Genomic DNA, 20629 nt, shown 5'->3' with positions numbered 1-20629 from the left:
TTGATAAATAATAATTTAAATAATAAACATCATGTATTAGTCTTATTTATAGATTATTCCAAGGCATTTGACACTATTAACCATAAAAAATTGTTGAAAATACTAGAAATCATAGGAATAAGAGGGAAACTTCTAAAACTATTTGAAAATTATTTGAACAACAGGTGCATGCAAATAAAGCTTTTGAACACATTAAGTAAAAAAAGAAAAATCTTAGCAGGTGTTCCTCAAGGTTCCATATTAGGTCCTATTTTATATATAATTTATGTATCTTTTATTAAATTTATTTTTAAACATGTAAAACACTTTGTGTACGCGGATGATACTGCATTGGTGTTTTCTTGCAGTGATTTGCAATTATGTATTGAACTTTTACAAAAAGATTACATTGAACTTTTAAAATGGTCTCACGACTCTGGCCTAATCATAAATGCAAAAAAAACTAAATTGATACACATTAGATCACCAAATGCCAAGGTAAATACTATTATACCCGAAATTAAAACACACAATTCAGATTGCTTACATGTTGGTATCCCTGCGTTGTGTACATGTGAAAATATTGAACTGGTTAAAAAATATGTTTATTTAGGTGTTATTATTGATTGTTTTTTCAAATGGGATTTACAGATAAATAAAGTCTGTGAACGACTGAGATCTATTATTAGTAGATTATATAAATTAAAATTTTATGTTCCAATATGCACACTTCGAATAATTTATTTATCACTACCTGAATCTATCATAAGGTATGGAATTACAGCTTGGGGATTTTCCTCTAAAACAAATATAAATCATGTTCAATCAGTTCAAAATTCTCTTGTTAAATTATTAGCTCATAAAAGTTTATATGAACAAAGGCATAATGTTCCATACCTTTATCAAAATCTGAAAATCCTCTCGGTACTCTTACCTTGCAATTATGTGGTATAAAATAATTTTTCAGCACATAAATAGCCCTATGTACATAAATAGACTGGAACACACCTACAATACTCGTTTTACATTAAATGAAGGACTAATCGTACCAAAGCATGTAAACAAATATGGACAAAAAACGCTAGACTACATGATACCAAATTGTTTAAATATGTTACCTGCAGAAATCAAAAAATGTACAAATATAAAAAGAATTTTTTTGTTGAAAAATTGGCTAGCTGAAAGAAATAGTTTGTACTAGACTCTAATACAAACTATTTCTAACTGCATACGCTTTAATTGTTTTTTGTTTTTATTTTTATTGTATTACACCTCTCATGATATGAATGTATACATTTGATATAATCTGTTTAAGTTAAAAGCACCCAATGACAAACTACTTTAAAGTAGTTTATTGGGACTTTTTGATTTTTGTATATTATTTTGATATTTAATAAAAAAAAAAAAAAAAAAAAAAAAAAAAAAAACTAACCCACACAACGGGGGTGATTTGATAAGGTTTATAATTGATAACGATTATATTTTGATAATCAATTATTAAGAAATCGAAAAATCATTAGTTAGTTTTTGTAACGAGATTTTGAATGAATTAATGAAAATATGTCAAAGTTGTGGTATTTACTTAGGTATTTCATGCACTAATCTTGTTCTTTGTATGAAATTATGATATACCGTGTTATTTAAGTGTATATCTAATCTGTCCAGAACAGATCTAAGTGTCTTGTACATTTCGGTACGTCATTAGGGTAAATGTCAATATTTCCAGGTTACTGACTTGATTTATGTGAATTCCTTAATAGCACATGTGAGGTGCCTATATGGAACGATATTCAAATTGTTTCTCTCACTGGAAATGTTCACTAACGTTGTTTTATTCATTTCTAAATACAGGTGTAATAACATCTTGAATTTACGGTACGGATGTTATTTCGAATATTATGGAATTTTTAGATGTAAGTGAAGGTTATAATTCCTAATTTATGATTTTATATAGTACATTTACATATAGGGTTAAATCGTAGTGTTTGCCTTACCATAAATGATGGGTTCGTTTGTATGTCAAAGGGTTCGAAATAAAACGAATTTTTGGAAAATAATGAAAAAAAGGTATTTTTAAATCTTAAACGTGGAGTAAATTATTTTTAATTGTAACCTCAGATATTCCTGTTTTTGATTTTTCTATGTAAATACACCACAACAGTCTCAACTGCTCCCAATCATCTGGAGCCAGTGCGACTATGGCATTCACAAATGGGGGATGTTGGAGTGGCGGCTCGTAACTTTTAGGTGTACTAGAGTGATAATATTTCAATTAATAGTAGACCCAAAAGTAACGAGCCGCTACTGGTATGTTGTAAGGCTAAAGGTAGTGGGGAGGGTAAGGAGATGGGGAAGAAGAAAGTGGGGAAATACCTGGCTATTCAGATCTGGTCACCAAACAAGGTAAAAGTCATTTCAAGCAACATTCGAAATGAATTCTGGTCACTAAATTGTGAAATATCACAAAGTAATCTATTAAAATTTAAATATTGAAGACAATATTAGTGATTTCTAAACGAAAATCTGATTTTCGTTTAGAAATCACTAATATTGTCTTCAATATTTAAATATTACAATTTGAGGTTTTACTCAATAAAGTCATTCCGAAAAATAAATATTAAAATTTACTTGCGCACACCGGGATTGGAACCCGCGACCTCCGGTTTACTAGTCTAGAGTCTTACCTCTCGACAACAGATGCTGTAATATTTATGAAAAAATATATATAATATCAAGTTGCAGGGCGGTAGATGCTTTCAGTATTGCCCTAGTAAAAGACCACCATGTAGAATCCAAACGTTGCTTGAAATAACTTAAGCCTATATGGTAATTAAATTTGAATATGCATGTACTTTCACCTTTTTCTTTCCCATATCCTCCCCCTCCCCATCCCCACTATCTTCAGCCTCACAAAATACCCCAATTGGGGATGCCATAGTTCTACTGGATAGGACTGTAGGGGCTCTTGTGCGGTTTTCACACAAATGAATTAAAACCATAGAATTTTATGATCTAATTTAAAACATTGGTAAATATTCCGTAAGAAAATGCAATAAATACATGCCGACTGATTACATAAATTCTAATATTAAAAGTACAGAATAAATATTTTACAACCCTGAAAAAGATATTAATTTATAAACACCATTTCATAAGTATGAATGAACTACTTACCAGTCTGAAGATGCCCATAGCAGGGTGAAACTAGTCCGGTTTTGCAGAGAATTATTTACCACGAAAATTTAGAGAATTAGCAACTAAAACCCCGAGGAACATAGACTTTTTAACCATATAGAACTCTGTTTTTATTCAAGTTCCTTCAAATTACTTAAAAATGTAAACAAAATATGTGTCTCTTTCTGACAGATTTCTTTTCCATTTGAGAAACAGAGACAGACATAATTTTAATGTTGTCTCTAAACATGAAACATTTACAGGATGCACGCCAGACAGGCGGATCTTAGTCCGGCAAGTGAACATTTTAGCATCGCAAAAGGAAACACCAGTAGTGCAGTGTACGCGACCGGGAGTTAGCCCTTTCCATAAAATGCAACTTTTACGGTCCAGTTCGTAGCTCGCTGGATCGTTCTCGGTGGAGAGCGGGTAGTAGGGATGGGGACGGGGGAATTTTAGCCGATGCTGAGGTGAAGCTGAGGTGCGGGGCAGGGGACAGGAATTTTGCCGTAATTTTGTACAAATTATTTAATATCTAAGAAACTAGAAATAAAATATATATTTTTTAAATGCAGATCGATAACCAAATAGTTTTTTTAGGATTACCTAAATTACAGAGTATGTGGTGTAAAAAACAACTTAGATATAGCATAAAACTCTCGTTAGTGTGAGTGTGTTCCCTCCGTCCGGTACGGGAGTGTTAACAACGCTGCAACGCTGTCCGAAACGTCGGCTAAAGAAGGAGTTAGCGCAACACGGCATAACACCCCAAAAACAAACAACAAAAATGCTTTTGGCCGTGAGAATCTAAAAACTTACCTGACAGTATTTTAGCCTATTATGGGTGTAGCGTCACATTTCGCACATCGCTTAGTGCTTGGTCAAAGCAATGAAATATTTTATTTTCAACTTGAATGGAATCATTGTTTTGCATCGAACATTAAAAATTAACTTTATAATTCATATAAGAGTCCTTTAGGTATTTACACTAAACCAACCCAACATAAGTTATCGGTATAGTAAGAAGCGCGCTAAGAATTGGTTAATCTATATAATATTTAATCCATACGCAACAATATGTTGCATAAATCTATGTTAATACGTGAAACTAGAAGTGCAACTAATGTCATGAAAGAACTTCAACTGAAAACCGAAACATTTGCATTTGTTTTTTTTTTATCTAAGGAAAGTTTTTTTTATCTAATGCACAATTGGAAGCACGTGGTTGATGTTTATGGTGTGCATAATCTTTACCTATATTGAAAGTACTTATGCATTCGTTATGTTGTGGCCACAATTATTACCTCGAGGTATCGCGGTGGAACTCATGTGATTGTGTTGTGCTTGAATTCTATATTATGATGTGTGCTTCTTCATGGAGAGTGATTCGTCTCCCTTTTTTCCTTCTTTCATACCATGTTTCAAACTTACATGTATGATCGCCCAATTCCAACAAACATCATTCATTTGATGGGATGATAAATTTAAAGGCGTGGGGTAAACAATATTTATTTATTTATTTATTTATTTATTTATTTATTATTTTTATTTACGCCCTAATGGGCTTTTACATGAAAATATACATTTACATTGATTACAATAATTGAACATAAGAAGATAAATGGAGTTAATTGTTAGTTAGTTAGTAGGTATAATAATTAGATTTGAAATTGTTACAGAAAAAGGTGGAATTTTGTCTCGTATTTTTGGAAGGTACAAATAATTTTATTGTGGCAAGAATTTCAGGGCTGTCGATTCTATAATTAATAATTTTATTTAGTAGAACAAGGTCGGAGATAATTCGCCTATCTGATAGCGTAATCAAATTTAGTTGATGCATGAGTTGGATATAATTTATATTTTGGATTGGAATATTTAGTTTAAAGTTAATAAATCTTAAAAATTTGTGTTGTACCCTTTCAATATTGTTGGAATGTACTTTATAAAACGGGGACCAAATAGGCGAATTATACTCTACTTGACTTCTTACTAAAGATGTGTACAGTGTGTTCAAACATTCTAGTGACTTGAAGTCACATGCGGTTCTACATATAAACCCAAGCATTTTTAGGGCTTTATTTGTGATTTCATTTATATGCGGATTGAATGTTAACTGTTCATCAAATATAACACCCAAGTCCCTGATTTGAGTGACAGCTGTCAATTTTACATTATTAAGCGAATATTCATAAATTGTATGATTTCGTATTTTACAAAAACGAATGACCTGACATTTTTTAATATTAAGAAACAGAGAGTTGATGATGCACCAACGATATAGTTTATTTAAATTAAGTTGCAAAGTATAACAATCGTCTAAACTGCGTATTGTTTTATATATTTTCAAATCATCTGCGAAAAGAAGAACTTCTACATCTTTAAATATGCTAACAATATCATTAATAAATAACAAAAAAAGAATTGGTCCCAGGTGAGACCCCTGAGGGACCCCACTTGTGGCTTCGAAAATGTAAGATTCCACAGATTTTATTTTGACACATAGCTCTCTTTTACTAAGATAACTTTCAATCCAACTTAACAGATTACCCTTGATACCCAACATACTTAATTTTTGTACAAGGATATGTCGCCTAACTTTGTCAAATGCTTTGGAAAAATCAGTATATATTGAATCCACTTGATGCTTCAAGGCAAGAGAATCAGTTATGTAATTTTCGTATATGATCAAGTTACTTAGGGTGGATTTACCTGTGATAAAGCCATGCTGGTTGGGTACAATAATATTATTAATTTGTTTACATATTACATCTAGGACTAACGATTCAAATAGTTTGGGAATAGCGGACAATATACATATTGGTCTGTAGTTCGATACATCGCTTTTATCTCCCTTTTTATGAATAGGCGTAAGATAGCTTTTTTTCCACTGTTTTGGAAAACACCCTGACGACAAAGACTTATTAAATAGTAAAAATAATGGATAAGTCAAACTGCGAACACAAGATTTTAAATATATTGGAGGGAAACCATCCGGTCCAGCGGATTTATTAGTATCTAATGCTTTTATAGCCTTTTCTATAGCGTTTATTTCAATAAAACAATGGTTTAGGTTAAGTGATTCTTCAAGTGATATATCATTTGGGATTTCATTATCGGTAATATTATCATCATAAACACTTTTGAATAAATCTGCAAAAAGATTGACAATGCCTTCGGTATTATCCGCACAATTGTTATTCAGATACATAATATTTGGTAAACTACCATCATTTTTACGCTGAGCATTAGAAAAGTTCCACAATTTTTTAACATTATCATAAACCTCCATTTCTATTAAACTAATATAATCATTATAACATTTTTTAGACAATTCTTTGCACTGCTTTCTTATGTTAGTAAACATTATATAATCATCGACGTTTCTAGATTGCTTATATATTCGGTGAGTTTGTTTTTTAGTATAAATCAATTCTTTTAATTCTTTTGAAAACCATGTAGGGTAAAGGGATGCAATAAAATTAACTTTTGGAACATGACGTTCTTTTGAAGTGTTTAGGATTGAATAAAATTGTTGGACTTGATTCACAATATTGTTTTCATCTTCTAGAAATGACCAGTCTATATGGTCAAGATAATCAATTATATTTGGGTAGTCAGCGTTTTTAAAATTGTACGATGAAGTTTTTAATTTCTGCAATTTTCTAGACTCATTTGTGATAATAATATCTAACGCGGGATGGTGTTGGTCTAAAGGTAACAACAATTCATCCGATTGTTCTACCACTGTACTTAAGTCACTAGAAAATACTAGGTCAAGCATTCGGTTATAAGAATTATGCACTTTATTTAACTGTTTTAGTCCTAGGAAAAAAGACATATCAAGCATTTCCTTAGATTTGACACACTGCACTTCTGTTTCGTTAATAATCACTTCATTGTTCTTATCGAAAGACCAGTCGATTTTCGGAAGATTGTAGTCGCCTACAATTATAAATTTGGCTTTAGGATATTTATATTTTAGTGTTTCTACATCCTCGATGTGGTTCTTGTATATTTGCAGATCTGACATTGGTGGAATATAAGTAGGTACAAGCGATAATGATTTTTGTGGATGAAATATTTAGCATTACAAACATCTGTTCAACGCTTTTGTGTTTAACTGGCAATTTTTTAGATGAAATGTTTTTAGATATGCACACCATTACACCTCCTCCTTTTGATTTGTTGCTTGTAATGGGGTCACGGTCAAGACGATAGATGTTGTATTTATTGAGACCTAATTCCGATGAATTGATGTCCTCATTTAACCATGTTTCTGTTAATAACAAAATATCATGTGGGAATGTGGGAGAAGTTATTTTAAGATGTTGTAATTTAGTTCTCATTCCGCGGACATTTTGGTAGTACCCAAACAATTTTAGGTGCTGTTTAAGTTTTTTGGCACGTTTTTTATTATTTTTGGAACAGAGTTTATGTACTTAATTGTTATGTTTGTTTCCCCTTCCGCTTTTCTCGTTTCAAACTCTTTCCAAACATCCGTCATTTGTTTCCTTTGCAGCTCCGTGAGATCTTGTTTAACGAGGTGTATTGGGTATTTACCCTAAAATGCGTCCTTGCCGGAAACTACCAACATACAGCACTATTTTAACATAATTATACTGTTCACAATAAGTTGTCGGTTCCTCTATTTTCCCCTAATTTTATTGAAAATGTCTATAAGACGATCGTGATGTTCCACCACATATTCATAATTCGAACATTGAATATCCCTAGATATTATAACACGGTGATGACAAGTCGTCTTTTCCTCATAAGGTTCTGTGACGCTTCACAATTAGGTTATGCTGAAGTTGTATATTTATTGGAGCGTAGTAGCAATACCACTCACATTTTAATAGGGAAATCGAATGTCGCTCCTTTGAAAACCCTGTCAATTCCACGACTAGAATTATGTGGGGCCGTTCTCCTCACGAAACTTGTAAAGTATATTATGTCATCTGTAAAATTTTCCGAACAAATAGAAAACGTTTTTCCATTTACAGATTTGACTATTGTACTAGAGTGGTTAAAAATGCCGCCATATTTATTGAAAACAATTGTCGCTAATAGGGTTGTACAAATTCTGGAAAATACACCGAATGCTGTTCGGAAGCAAGTTGTCTCGGATGAAAATTGTGCCGATTCCGGTTCAAAAGGGCTTTTCCCAGCAGACATTATATCACACTCTTTGTGGTTTACGGGACCAAAATGGCTTTACCAACCAATAGCACTCTGGCCTTGTTCAGCTGTGTACAATCAATCTGACGGAGAAATACTAGAAATCAAAACATGCAACCTTAAAACGTTTGTATCATCTCAAATAGTATCTGCTTCGATTATTAGTAAATATTCTCCATTCTTTATAAACTGCAACGCGTTGTCGCTTGGATAATGCGTTTCGTAAATAATTGTCAGAAACGTCCTGGTAGTGGAAATTCAAACTTGACTTATCTAAGTTCTCACGAATTAAATGATTCGCTTATGAAAATCGTACACATCGAACAGGAAACTTTTTTCTGTTGAAATACGTAATATGCGAAATGGCAGTCCATGTTCAACGCAAATTCAAAACCTCAAACCGTTTCTTGATAGCCACGGTATTATCAGGGTGTGAGGTCGATTCAAGTATTCAAATTTGTCATACGAAATTAAATTTCCGATCTTCCGAAAATCTGTCATTTAGCTTATTTAATTATAGATTATTATCATAAACTATATCTTCATGTTGGGCCACGAAGCCTTCAATTCACTCTTCAGCGTAAATTTTGGATAGTGGCTGTAAGGAATAAAATTCGCTCACAACTGTCGAAATGCATTGTCTGCTATAAAATGAAATCTTCGGCGCTTCTTCCCCTAATGGGTGATTTACCATCCTCTCGAGTTCAACATAGCCGTGCTTTTTCTCGAGTCGGTGTTGATTTCGAAGGTCTTTTCACTATAAAAGATCACAAACGTAGGGGAGCAAAAATGTAAAAGGGTTGTTTATGTCTATTTGTATGCATGGCGACGAAAGCAGTTCATTTAGAGATCTTGTCCGATTTATCTTAAGCATTTATTGCAGCCCTTAGCCGGTTTACAGATCGTCGAGGGTTATGTTCTGAAATCATAAGCGATAGCGGAACCAATTTCGTCGGTGCAAATTGGTACCTACTCGGTATAAATAAATTCTTGCCATCACAGCGTGATGTTATATCTAATCATCTAACCCTCCAGCAAGTCCTTATTTCGGAGGCTAATTTGAGGCAGGGATAAAAATCTGTAAAATACCATTTAAAACGGGTGATAGGTGAGACCGTTCTAACTTATGAAGAATTTGCGAAAGTTCTCACTAGAATTGAGGACATCCTCAACTCCCGCCCTTTGTTTTCAATGAGCTCAGACCCCGAGGATGTGAATGGACTCACCCCGGCCCACTTATTAATCGGTGGATTCCTACTAGGTTTGCCTGAATATGACTTTCTTGACACCAGTCTAAGTGGGTGGCAACATCTCCAAAAGATTTCACAACATTTCTGGAAACGTTGGCATTTATAATATTTAAAAAACGCTTCAACAACGATCAAAGTGGTGCAAAATTAATTCAATCATTAAATTAGGTCAATTAGTGTTAATAAGGGACGATCGTCTTCCACCGATGAAGTGGGAGTTATGACAAATTATCCACGTTCATCCCGGTAAGGATGGAATAGTTAGGGTAGCTACTAAAACTGGTTCGTTGGTTCGACCAGTGATAAAGCTTTGCCGTTACCAGAAGAATTAAATTATTATTAGTGATAAATCTTAAGATATACATCTAAAATAGAAATACGTTTTCATTTTCCATTTTGTTTGTGATTTTTTTTTTTTTTTTACCATTGAGATCTATATTTTCTGTTTTTTGTTATTTGATGCCTATACTCTAATTCTCGTTTTGTTTCTCACTCAGATTCTAGAACAAAGGAGTTTTTACCAATTTTCAATATTTTTCAAAAACAAAATTTTTGTTATTGTCCAGGAACCATTCTTCGAAAAGTTATACTTAATTTAATAAAAAGTTTTTTTTTAAATGGTTTTCTGCCAAGCATTAGGGATTCAACTTGAATGAACAATTTACCTATGTATTTTGAAATTTACCTATTATTAAATTTTGTATCATAATTATTAATTGGGAGGAAATCTTGGTACCTAGCATCGTGTTACCTACGCCTTTCCTTTTGATCTCCTTTATGAATATTATTGTTGCCCATCGACCAACTCCTACCTCTCCTATGCCGACTTAGTGAATATTAGTTGACTTGAAAAAATCGTCCTGTCACTATTATCGTCATCATTACGGAGCCCCCTTTATCGACCAAGTCGAAACTTAAAAGCCAAGCCATCGTAAGCTCGCGCATTTTGGTGAAATTTAGTGATTGTGTATGAACCAGCGCAAAGGATAGAAAACTTGGAAGAATAGAAAAGGTAAGTCGGCATTTCCGAACTTTCCATTCCTATGCATTTCCGCGGTGCGATGGTGCTATCCGTCCCCAACAGTGCTCTAGAGCAGGGTTTTGCTTTCTTGTTAAATCGGTCCCTCAAGCGGACGTCTGAGGTCATTTTTATCTGATATTGACATTTAAAACTTTCATCCGATTTCCCGCTTCCATGATATCTTTATTCGTTCAAAAATAGTTTACATTTATTCGATTATAAAAATGTTTCGTTTTAAATCATTGGTACGAAGATAAATGGCTGGCCCTATGTGGGCGCAATTGGAGCAGTTCGCTCCGCGCGTCGAATACTAAACTTAACACATCGCCCTTGATATTATTTTTTAGTAAATACCGCGCTACAAAAAACCACAAATCATCATTTTATTGATTACAATGATATCCTGCCTTGGCGTGTACTATTTAAGACTGTTAGGGCAGCCAAAATTAAACTCGCGCCTGGTGCCATTTGGTCAAGGCTGGCCATGCAAAGGTACATTCTATTTTTACCCCGTTTTATTCCAGGAAGCACTAATGTGGAAACAGTTACAATAAACGCGGATCTTGGACTCCGACCAGATGAAGCGGTGCTTACTTATATGAAAATTGACATAGACCTGCCGGATGTTAAAGAGGAATGCTTGGAACGCTTTGGAAGAATTACTAAGGCAGCAGGTAAAACCAATTTTCATTGTAAACTTGAAAACTTCGGCCCATCCTATATTTTATAACGTTTCTACGAACTTACTTCGCTTATTTACTCAAAGCTTAACTGAATAATTTTCATCTATGTTATTTTTCAAATTTGTTGACAGATCTTCGGACGCATTTTGTGGAAAAAGGATTCACTCCTCTCAACCGCAACTACTCCTTCTCTCCTAAGTCAAATTTTGCCATAAATTTTCAAAAGCGAAATTCAAACGTACACATGCTGACTCACAGTGGAGAAAAACCTTTTTCATGTTCCGTATGCAACTATGCATGTTAGCGAAAGAGCGACCTAACGATCCACATGCTGACTCACAATGCAGAAAAACGTTTTTCATGTTCCGTGTGCAAATATGCGTGTTGTAAAAAGGTTCAGCTGAAGACACATTCTGATTCACAGTGGAGAAAAACCTCTTTCATGTTCGGAGTGCGATTATACAAATTATACTCAGGGTAACCTGAAGTCACACATGCTGACTCACAGTGTAGAAAAACCTTTTTCATGTCCCCTGTGCAACTATGCGTGTAATCAAAAGGGTCATCTAAAGTTCCACTCACAGTGGAGAAAAACCTTTTTCATGTTCCGTATGCAACTATGCATGCTATCGAAAGAGCGACCTAACGAGCCACGTGCTGACTCACAATGCAGAAAAACCCTTTTCATGTTCCTTGTGCAAATATGCGTGCTGTAAAAAAGGTCCGCTGAAGGCACACATGCTGACTCACAGTGGAGAAAAACCATTTTTATGTATGGAGTGCGACTATGCAAGTTATCAACAAGGTACACTAAAGAGACACATGCTGATTCACAGTGGAGAAAAACCTTTTTCATGTTCTCTGTGCAACTATACGTGTTATCGAAAGGGTCAACTAAAGCTCCATATGCTGTGTTCCTTGTGCAACTATGCATGTTATCAAAAAAGCGACCTTAACGGACACATGCGGATTCACAGTGGAGAAAAACCCTTTTCATGTTCCGTATGCATCTATGCGTGTTGTCAAAAGGGTCAGCTGAAGAGGCACATGCTGACTCACAGTGGAGAAAAACCTTTTTCATGTTCCGTGTGCACCTATGCATGTTATCGAAAGAGCGGCCTAACGAGCCACATGCTGACTCACACTGGAGAAAAACCTTTTTCATGTTCCGTATGCATCTATGCGTGTTGTCAAAAGGGTCAGCTAAAGAGGCACATGCTGATTCACGGTGGATAAAAACCTCTTTCATGTTTGGAGTGCGATTATACAAGTTATAACCAGGGTAACCTGAAGGCACACATGCGACCTAATGAGCCATATGCTTACTCACAATGCAGAAAAACCTTTTTCATGTTCAGTGTGCAAATATGCGTGCTGTAAATAGGGTCAGCTGAAGAGACACATGCTGATTCACAGTGGAGAAAAACCTCTTACATGTTCCTTGTGAAACTATGCATTTTATCAAAAAACCGACCTTCACGGAGACATGCGGATTCACAGTGGAGAAATACCTTTTTCATGTTCCATAAGTCACATATGATTGTTTTTTTTATTTATTTATTCATTTTTGGGCAATCCGGCACGGGCTCGTGGGGATTATCATTTCGACACTGGGAATAATTTCTATCTGTAAAAAGTAATAAACTACCTATTTAGTTTTCCAATCCATATTAAAATTGAACTGTGCATGAATATGATCTGAAACATACAAACTGGAAAGGAGTCTCCTCTCCTGGGGGCTTACTCGGTAAATTTCGATTTCACAAACGAAAACGTTTCTGTTTGGCCAAATTTATCACATCGGACTTAAAACAGTACTCTGTAACGACATGGATAAAGTTTGGTTTATTTTAGCGTCGGCGTCGGATACGTTTGCATCTCACATAACTCTATACAGAAATGCCAAAATTGTCTATTGGCATATTTATTAGCGCGCTGAATTTTGACGTTTCCGCTGAATTTATATTACCCATTGACGCATTTTGAACAATTGATTCATTTATCACTCAATAAGGAAAAATGACCGTAAGTTGTACAATTATTTATAATTTTCATGTTTATTCTGTATTTTTTTACGTTGGTAAATGTATTTAGAAAGGTATCGTAACCTTTCCAAGAAGTAAAGGACTTTATAACCTCAAATTCGCTTTGAATGAACAGTGTTTTATACGTACAAATGACATTTATTTGTAGATTTCTTTTCACCTGATGACGTTACTCATTATGTTATTATATTATATTCACTAGGTAGTGTGTATTTGTGCCTTTGTCAGTTTTTTATTAGTCACCTCATTTTCGTGATGTTCATTTACTTATTTTACATTGTTAGTTATGTAATACATGATAATTCTCCTACAGACTATAAAACAAGGGGCATCGAGTGTGCAGCTGGAGTTGTTGGTGGCGTGGCTCACAGAGAGGCCTGCCATGACTTCCGGTAGGTTCCAGGGCTTGGAGGGACGCCTGCAAAACCTACGAGAATGGCAGAGTTTGGAACAGAGGCTTTGGAACCTGCAAAACCAGGGAAAAGTGGCAGCAAGTATGTGCATATTATAATAATTCCAAATGATCTATTTCACCAGAATAGTTGTTTGACTAATTATTTAATTGTTTCAGACCTGGAGGGAGCTGAGGAGCAACGCGAAGAAGAAGGCGTCGCGGCTTCAAGTGGAGCTGTGCCAAACTGGGAAGAGTGAGCAGGGTTCCACCTCTCACCCCACTCGAGTGGAGCTGTACCAGACTGGGGGAGGAGTGAGCAGGGTTCCACCCCTCACCCCACTCGAGGACAAAATTCTGGCCATTATTGGGCCAGAACTCATTGATGGAGTACCTGGAGAGGAGACTCTTTTCCATTTTGTATGTTTCATATCATATTCATGCACAGTTATATTTTAATATGGATTCGAAAACTAAATAGGTAGTTTATTACTTTTTACAGATAGAAATTATTCCCAGTGTGGAAATGATAATCCCCGCGACGCCTGAGCCGGAGCCTGTACCGGAGCCTGAGCCGGAGTCTGGGCCATCTGGCATCAGAAGAAAGGCCTCGCACAACGTTTCTAAACGACTATGTAAGTACTTACACTGAAATATCTTGGGGTGTATAGGAATTATGCTATGAAAAAGAGTAAGAATCGTATGTAACAAATATATTTATAAAAAAATTACATAAATATTTTCACTTTCAGTCAAAAATAGAATGGATGAATTCCTTCGGATGGAGCGGGAGAAGATACAAATGAAGCGGGAGAAGATTGAACTTCTCAAAGAAATGAAAGAGATGATGGCTCTGATACTATCAGAGGTAATCAAACGGAAGTGTAAGATATGATATATTGTATATTAGACATTATAATGGCAATATACTCGTACATATATTAATATTGTCATTTAAAAACAGATGAGACAAAAATTACAACATTAAAATATTATTGCCATTAAAACTCAAATGCCAGAACCAGAGGATGTTATTATTGAAGATGATTTTAGAAAGCTGGTCAGAGATATTTAATTGTGGCGATTGAGAGTCTCAACAAGCTCACGTTGAGTTAGCCGACCTTGCCTGAGGTTATTGTCGTGTCGATCATTAATATCAAACACTTCTCTACAATCATTTTCAATAATAACATCCTCTGGTTCTGGCATTTGAGCTTCAATGGCAATATTGTGAAGAACAGCGCATGCATTCGTTATCTTCACTGCCATTACTGGGGTATAATGAAGCACACGATGTTTTAAAAGACAGCGCCATCTAGCTTTTAAAATCCCAAAACAGCGTTCTATACAATTTCTAACCCTGCATTGCAATTTCGTGTAATGCTCTTCTGGCGATGCCGGCACCGCATTTAAGATGGGGGTCATCATATATGGCCTAAGCGGAAATGATGAATTTCCTGAAATATTTTAATATTTGATATACATATTTAAACAATGAAATTTACCTAAAAGCCAGAAAGCTTCTCGATTATTTGCTTCTTCCAAGTGTGGTTTTATTGCCATCATTTCCCATATGTGTGCATCATGTGATGCACCCCCATACCTCGCACATATAGCTATTATTTTTAGGTTTGAGTCGCATATCTACAGGTGAAAAATAGCATGATATATTTTATATGATAGGTGTATCAGCTAGTTTGTCCATATTTAAAAAAAAAATATATTTATTTACCATGAGAGCATTCATCGAATGGAAACCTTTTCGGTTGAAATATGCCTCTTCGTGGACTTTGGGTTTTATTATTGCTATATGGGTTCCGTCTATGCATCCAATTATACCCGGAAATTGATATTTCTCATAAAACCTGAAACATATATAGAGTTTTATAATTAAAATCGATATAGACACTGAACTATCAATACAGTTTTTATAATTTAGTTGTTTTTATGGTTTCAGGACAACATGCTGAGAGCTGTGCTTGCAGCACTACTATGTATTGGAGACGCGACAATGCGGCGCCTTATTGAAATAACAGCCGATTTTGGCACATGTACCATCACTTTTTACCATTTAGTACCCATTGTAGCAAAGGTGCTTTTATAACTCTTACTTATTTCCTATCAACCATATTTCTAGTTGTACCAACTTATCGCTATAAGTTTTATGATCTACTTTTTTGATCTCGCATCTGAAAAAGTATGTTTCTGATTTTGTTTTATGTATTTAATAAATCAAAACCAAATTTTTTTCTGAAGTCATAAGATTTGTACTTAAATACTTCCCTACTTCATTGTAAACCATAAATTTAGTGTAACATTTTGTTTTATTTCAAAGATGAATAACTGTTGTTTTCTTATAAATCTACAAATATAAAATATTACACCACATATGTAATTTAGTTGTTTTTTGTATTTCTTATTGTTCCTTCCTTCAACCTCGATACAGACAACATGTTATAAAATTAATATTACTTTAATCGCTAAGACGGACCGTTCTTTGCTTAAATTTCAAAAACAAACTGTTTCATCATGAAATTCAAGTGAAAGAAAGATACAGCATGTGCTAAATGGGTTAGAACCAAAAGGTACCAAGTCAGTGGCGATATTGGTTTCCATTCAAATCTACATGGATGGCATTTTTACAGTTCTTCTATTCTATGACGATAATGATATATTATTTATTTAAATTGGCCTAAGACTACGCTTGTATACCAATATAATTTCCATGTTGATGCATTCATTCCTCATTAGTGGAGACGTTATAGTCTGTCATCTGAATATGCCACAATCCTCGGGTAAACAAGATAAGTAACAATAAAATACAATAGATCAAAACAAACCCTTGTTTGACGGAATTCCTTTCTTGTTGTGTTCCTGGGAATTTGATGTACCGGTGCATTATATTGTTTAGTGCCGACACAATCTCGTTCAAGTGTCGGCTCACTGTTTGTTGCGACAGGCTCGAGTGAAAATCATTCCCCACAATTTTTTGGTATGACCCTGTCGCAAGAAATGAGAGTGTCGTTAGAACCTTAAAAATAAATAATGTATTATGAGTACGGCAAATACACGGCAATAGAAGATAAGATAGGCAGAAAGAAACAATACAAACTGTATAAATGAAAGAGTACCTAGGTACAGGTAATGGACTAAAGAGAATTATTTTTAATTTCTAATTGTAATTTCCACCGGAAAGTGCTGTTGGGGATTTGCAGATATTGTAAGAAAAAATGATTAATTAAATAATGTTGTATTCACCTTAAGTTCCAAGGGCACTCCGGTTGTTCGCCTACGTACAGGGAGTATCGGCCTCAGTTCCTCACACAGAGTTGTGAAAATGTCCTGCGACAGCCGATAATTCGAAATGAATAATGTTGCAGGTATATTCAACGGATTCGAGAGATCCCTCAACTCACGTCTTCGGACTCTCTCTTCCCGGAGGTCTTCCGCGAGCAAAGCTCTATTTACAAATAGCAGGCGGAGATAACCTCCCATTGTGACTAATTTAGGTACACAAAAAAACATAAATTACTAATAAGATTGAAACAGCCATGTACCTATTGGGCATATAAGATAAAATATTCAGCTAACTACAAGAAACAACTATTTACATCGGTATATATGGTAAAAGATGCATTAAAATTCTATTTTATTCAACATCAAAATTTTCCTTTTAAAACTATTTCTTTGCAGCGTTGGACGTTTGCGAAAGTTTCCTTTCAATCTAAATTACGCACAAATTACTTAAATAACCCAAATTAAGAACCTAATAATCTAATTTGTTTACGTAAATAGTTTTTTCTTGTAATAATTGTTGAAACGAAGTGTAATTTCCATAATCTGTGCCTAAAAGTGCATCGGTTAGGTATTTATTTATCAATTCGGTTGAGGTATTGTTTAATTCGAAATAAAACAAATTACTTACCTTTTAAAACGAGTAAATTCGATTTAATTAACTTCGAAAAATATGTCCTTGGGCGATATAAAGCTCTAAACGGTCCCAAACCAGAGGTAGTTCGACCTATTTTGATAAACCCGACAATCAAGCCTTTGGAGCTATAATGTTTCTAGCTTTCGGAGGTAGAGAGTACCAAAGTTAAAAAGAACTGTCAAAATACAAGGAGCGGCGGCAGACGTCGATCAAAAGCGAAACGTTGAGCTGTCACTTTGAGTTGTCGATTAAATTCGGGTTTACGACTTGCTAAAGAGTACCAAAATCAGTGAAAACGGGTTTGTCAGTCGTAAACCCGCGGAACGGACGCTTGTGAGAGATACAGAGTCAGCCCCCAGGTACTCCATCAATGAGTTCTGGCCCAATAATGGCCAGAATTTTCTCCTCGAGTGGGGTGAGAGGTGGAACCCTGCTCACTCCTCCTCCAGTTTGGCACAGCTCCACTCGAGTGGGGTGAGAGGTGGAACCCTGCTCACTCCTCCCCCAGTCTGGTACAGCTCCACTCGAGTGGGGTGAGAGGTGGAACCCTGCTCACTCCTCCCCCAGTCTGGCACAGCTCCACTCGAGTGGGGTGAGAGGTGGAACCCTGCTCACTCCTCCTCCAGTTTGGCACAGCTCCACTCGAGTGGGGTGAGAGGTGGAACCCTGCTCACTCCTCCCCCAGTCTGGCACAGCTCCACTCGAGTGGGGTGAGAGGTGGAACCCTGCTCACTCCTCCCCCAGTCTGGCACAGCTCCACTCGAGTGGGGTGAGAGGTGGAACCCTGCTCACTCCTCCCCCAGTCTGGTACAGCTCCACTCGAGTGGGGTGAGAGGTGGAACCCTGCTCACTCCTCCCCCAGTCTGGTACAGCTCCACTCGAGAGGTGGTACTCTGCTCACTCCTCCCCCAGTCTGGTACAGCTCCACTCGAGAGGTGGTACTCTGCTCACTCCTCCACTCGATGCCGCGACGCCTTCTTCTTCGCGTTGCTCCTCAGGTCCCTCCAGGTCTGAAACAATTAAATAATTAGTCAAACAACTATTCTAGTGAAATAGATTATTTGGAATTATTATAATATATATATACATATATATATATATATACATGCACATACTTGCTGCCACTTTTCCCCGGTTTTGCAGGTTCCAAAGCCGAGAGCGTTTAGGTCGTCTGCTAAACCCTGCCATTCTCGTAGGTTTTGCAGGCGTCCCTCCAAGCCCTGGAACATACCGGAAGCCATGGCAGGCCTCTCTGTGAACCACGCCACCAACAACTCCAGCTGCACACTCGATGCCCCTTGTTTTATAGTCTGTAGGAGAATTATCATGTATTACATAACTAACAATGTAAAATAAGTAAATGAACATCACGAAAATGAGGTGACTAATAAAAAACTGACAAAGGCACAAATACACACTACCTAGTGAATATAATATAATAACATAATGAGTAGCGTCATCAGGTGAAAAGAAATCTACAAATAAATGTCATTTATACGTATAAAACACTGTCTATTCAAAGCGAATTTCGAAAGCGAAGTCACTGTCCTTAGCTTGTAATGCTTCAAATCCTCATCTTGTGAAAAGCGCCAAACAATTTTCTGTAGATTGCGGTCGCTTTCCTGCACGTTTATCTGACGGTACATTTTCTCTATGTCCGCAGTTATGACTACAGGATGTTTTCTGAAATGTAAAATTTGCATATTTAAATCCTTTTGTATGTTAGGTCCGACCATCAGAGCATCATTAAGGGAAATACCAGAAGATGTTTTTGCCGATCCATCGAACACCACGCGAACTTTAGTAGTGGTGCTTGACTCCTTCATCACCGCATGATGTGGTAAAAAATATGATCTCGCATCGCATTCGGATTTTCGGCACTCTTCCATATGACCCAATTGTAAATATTCTCTCATAAACATGCTATATTGACATTTCAATTCTTTATTGGTGGAAAATTTTCTTTCCAATGTATGAAACCTTTTTTCAGCCATTGACAAAGAACTCCCTAGTTGGTCTATACAAGGGCGGGTTGGTAAGGCTACCGTAAATCTGCCCTCCGTGTCTCTACTATGACACTCTGTAAAGTTGACTTCGCAAGCCTTTTCTTCAAAATTCTGAGGTTTCATGGCATCCACCTCTTCTAGTTTCCAGAATCTTTCCATCTGGTTACCTATTTTATTAATGGCTAGATTAAAATTAATTGATACTGGCCTTGTTTTAGTGATGATGTCGATCGCTCCGGAAACAATCCAACCGAGTTCAGTCCTTTGAATAGTTGGCCCGCCCTCCGTTAAGCGTATTCGATCATTATTCATTATTTCCCAAAAAACTTCCGCACCCAACAGGATGTCAATTGGAGACGTGACATTGAAATCCTTATCCGCTAGTTGCAAGCCAGATGGGATCTTCAACTCTTGTTTCCTGAAGGTCATTTGGGGTAGGTCGGTTGTTATAGCCTGCAATACTAAACAAGAAATTTTCTTATTATAATCATTATTCACTGCTAACATGTCAATTGTAACTCTTCGATTGATATGTGTGATGCGATTTTGTATTCCAGACACCGGCGTATTTATTTTTTCTGTTTTTAATTTTAATTTTTTTGCAAAACTCTCTCTTATGAAATTCGATTGGGCGCCTGAATCCAATAATACCCTCGCTTTGTGCAAACGGTTGTCGCTACCTACGATATTCACGATCGCTGTAGATAATAAAATTATCTTTTCATTTTTATTTAACACCGTATGATTTGCCACTGATGTCGAGCTGTGTGCCTCTTCATTTGTGTTTTCACTATTTAATTCATTAACATGTATCAAAGTATTATGTTGATCACTTGCACAGATTTTACATTTGAATTTATTTTTGCAATCTTGTGTAAAATGTCCTACCCTCAAACATTTGAAACAGGCTCGGGCCTTTCTTAAAAATTCTAATCTTCCCTGGATATTTAATTTGAGAAATTTTTTACAAT

General features: G+C 35.8%; 2 long non-coding RNA genes across 2 annotated transcripts; one reads left to right on the top strand and one right to left on the bottom strand.

The window, feature by feature from the left end:
• Positions 1-10576: 10576 nt before the first annotated feature.
• Positions 10577-15895, top strand: LOC149416067 (uncharacterized). Its single transcript, XR_016303629.1, has 8 exons — positions 10577-10593; positions 11127-11276; positions 11417-13310; positions 13644-13824; positions 13902-14141; positions 14224-14356; positions 14474-14605; positions 15679-15895. It is a non-coding gene; the product is annotated as an uncharacterized LOC149416067 (long non-coding RNA).
• On the bottom strand, positions 15120-16633 carry LOC149416066 (uncharacterized). The gene is made up of 3 exons (XR_016303630.1): positions 16562-16633; positions 15454-15586; positions 15120-15178 (listed from the first exon to the last, which is right to left on the bottom strand). It is a non-coding gene; the product is annotated as an uncharacterized LOC149416066 (long non-coding RNA).
• Positions 16634-20629: the final 3996 nt, after the last annotated feature.

This window comes from Hesperophylax consimilis, chromosome 17 (genome assembly GCF_061612785.1).
Source record: "Hesperophylax consimilis isolate HC1 chromosome 17, BYU_Hcon_1.0, whole genome shotgun sequence".
NCBI classification, from domain to species: Eukaryota; Metazoa; Arthropoda; class Insecta; order Trichoptera; family Limnephilidae; genus Hesperophylax; species Hesperophylax consimilis.
Note: the sequence above shows the minus strand (reverse complement) of the source record. Positions and strands in the feature narration are given on the sequence as shown.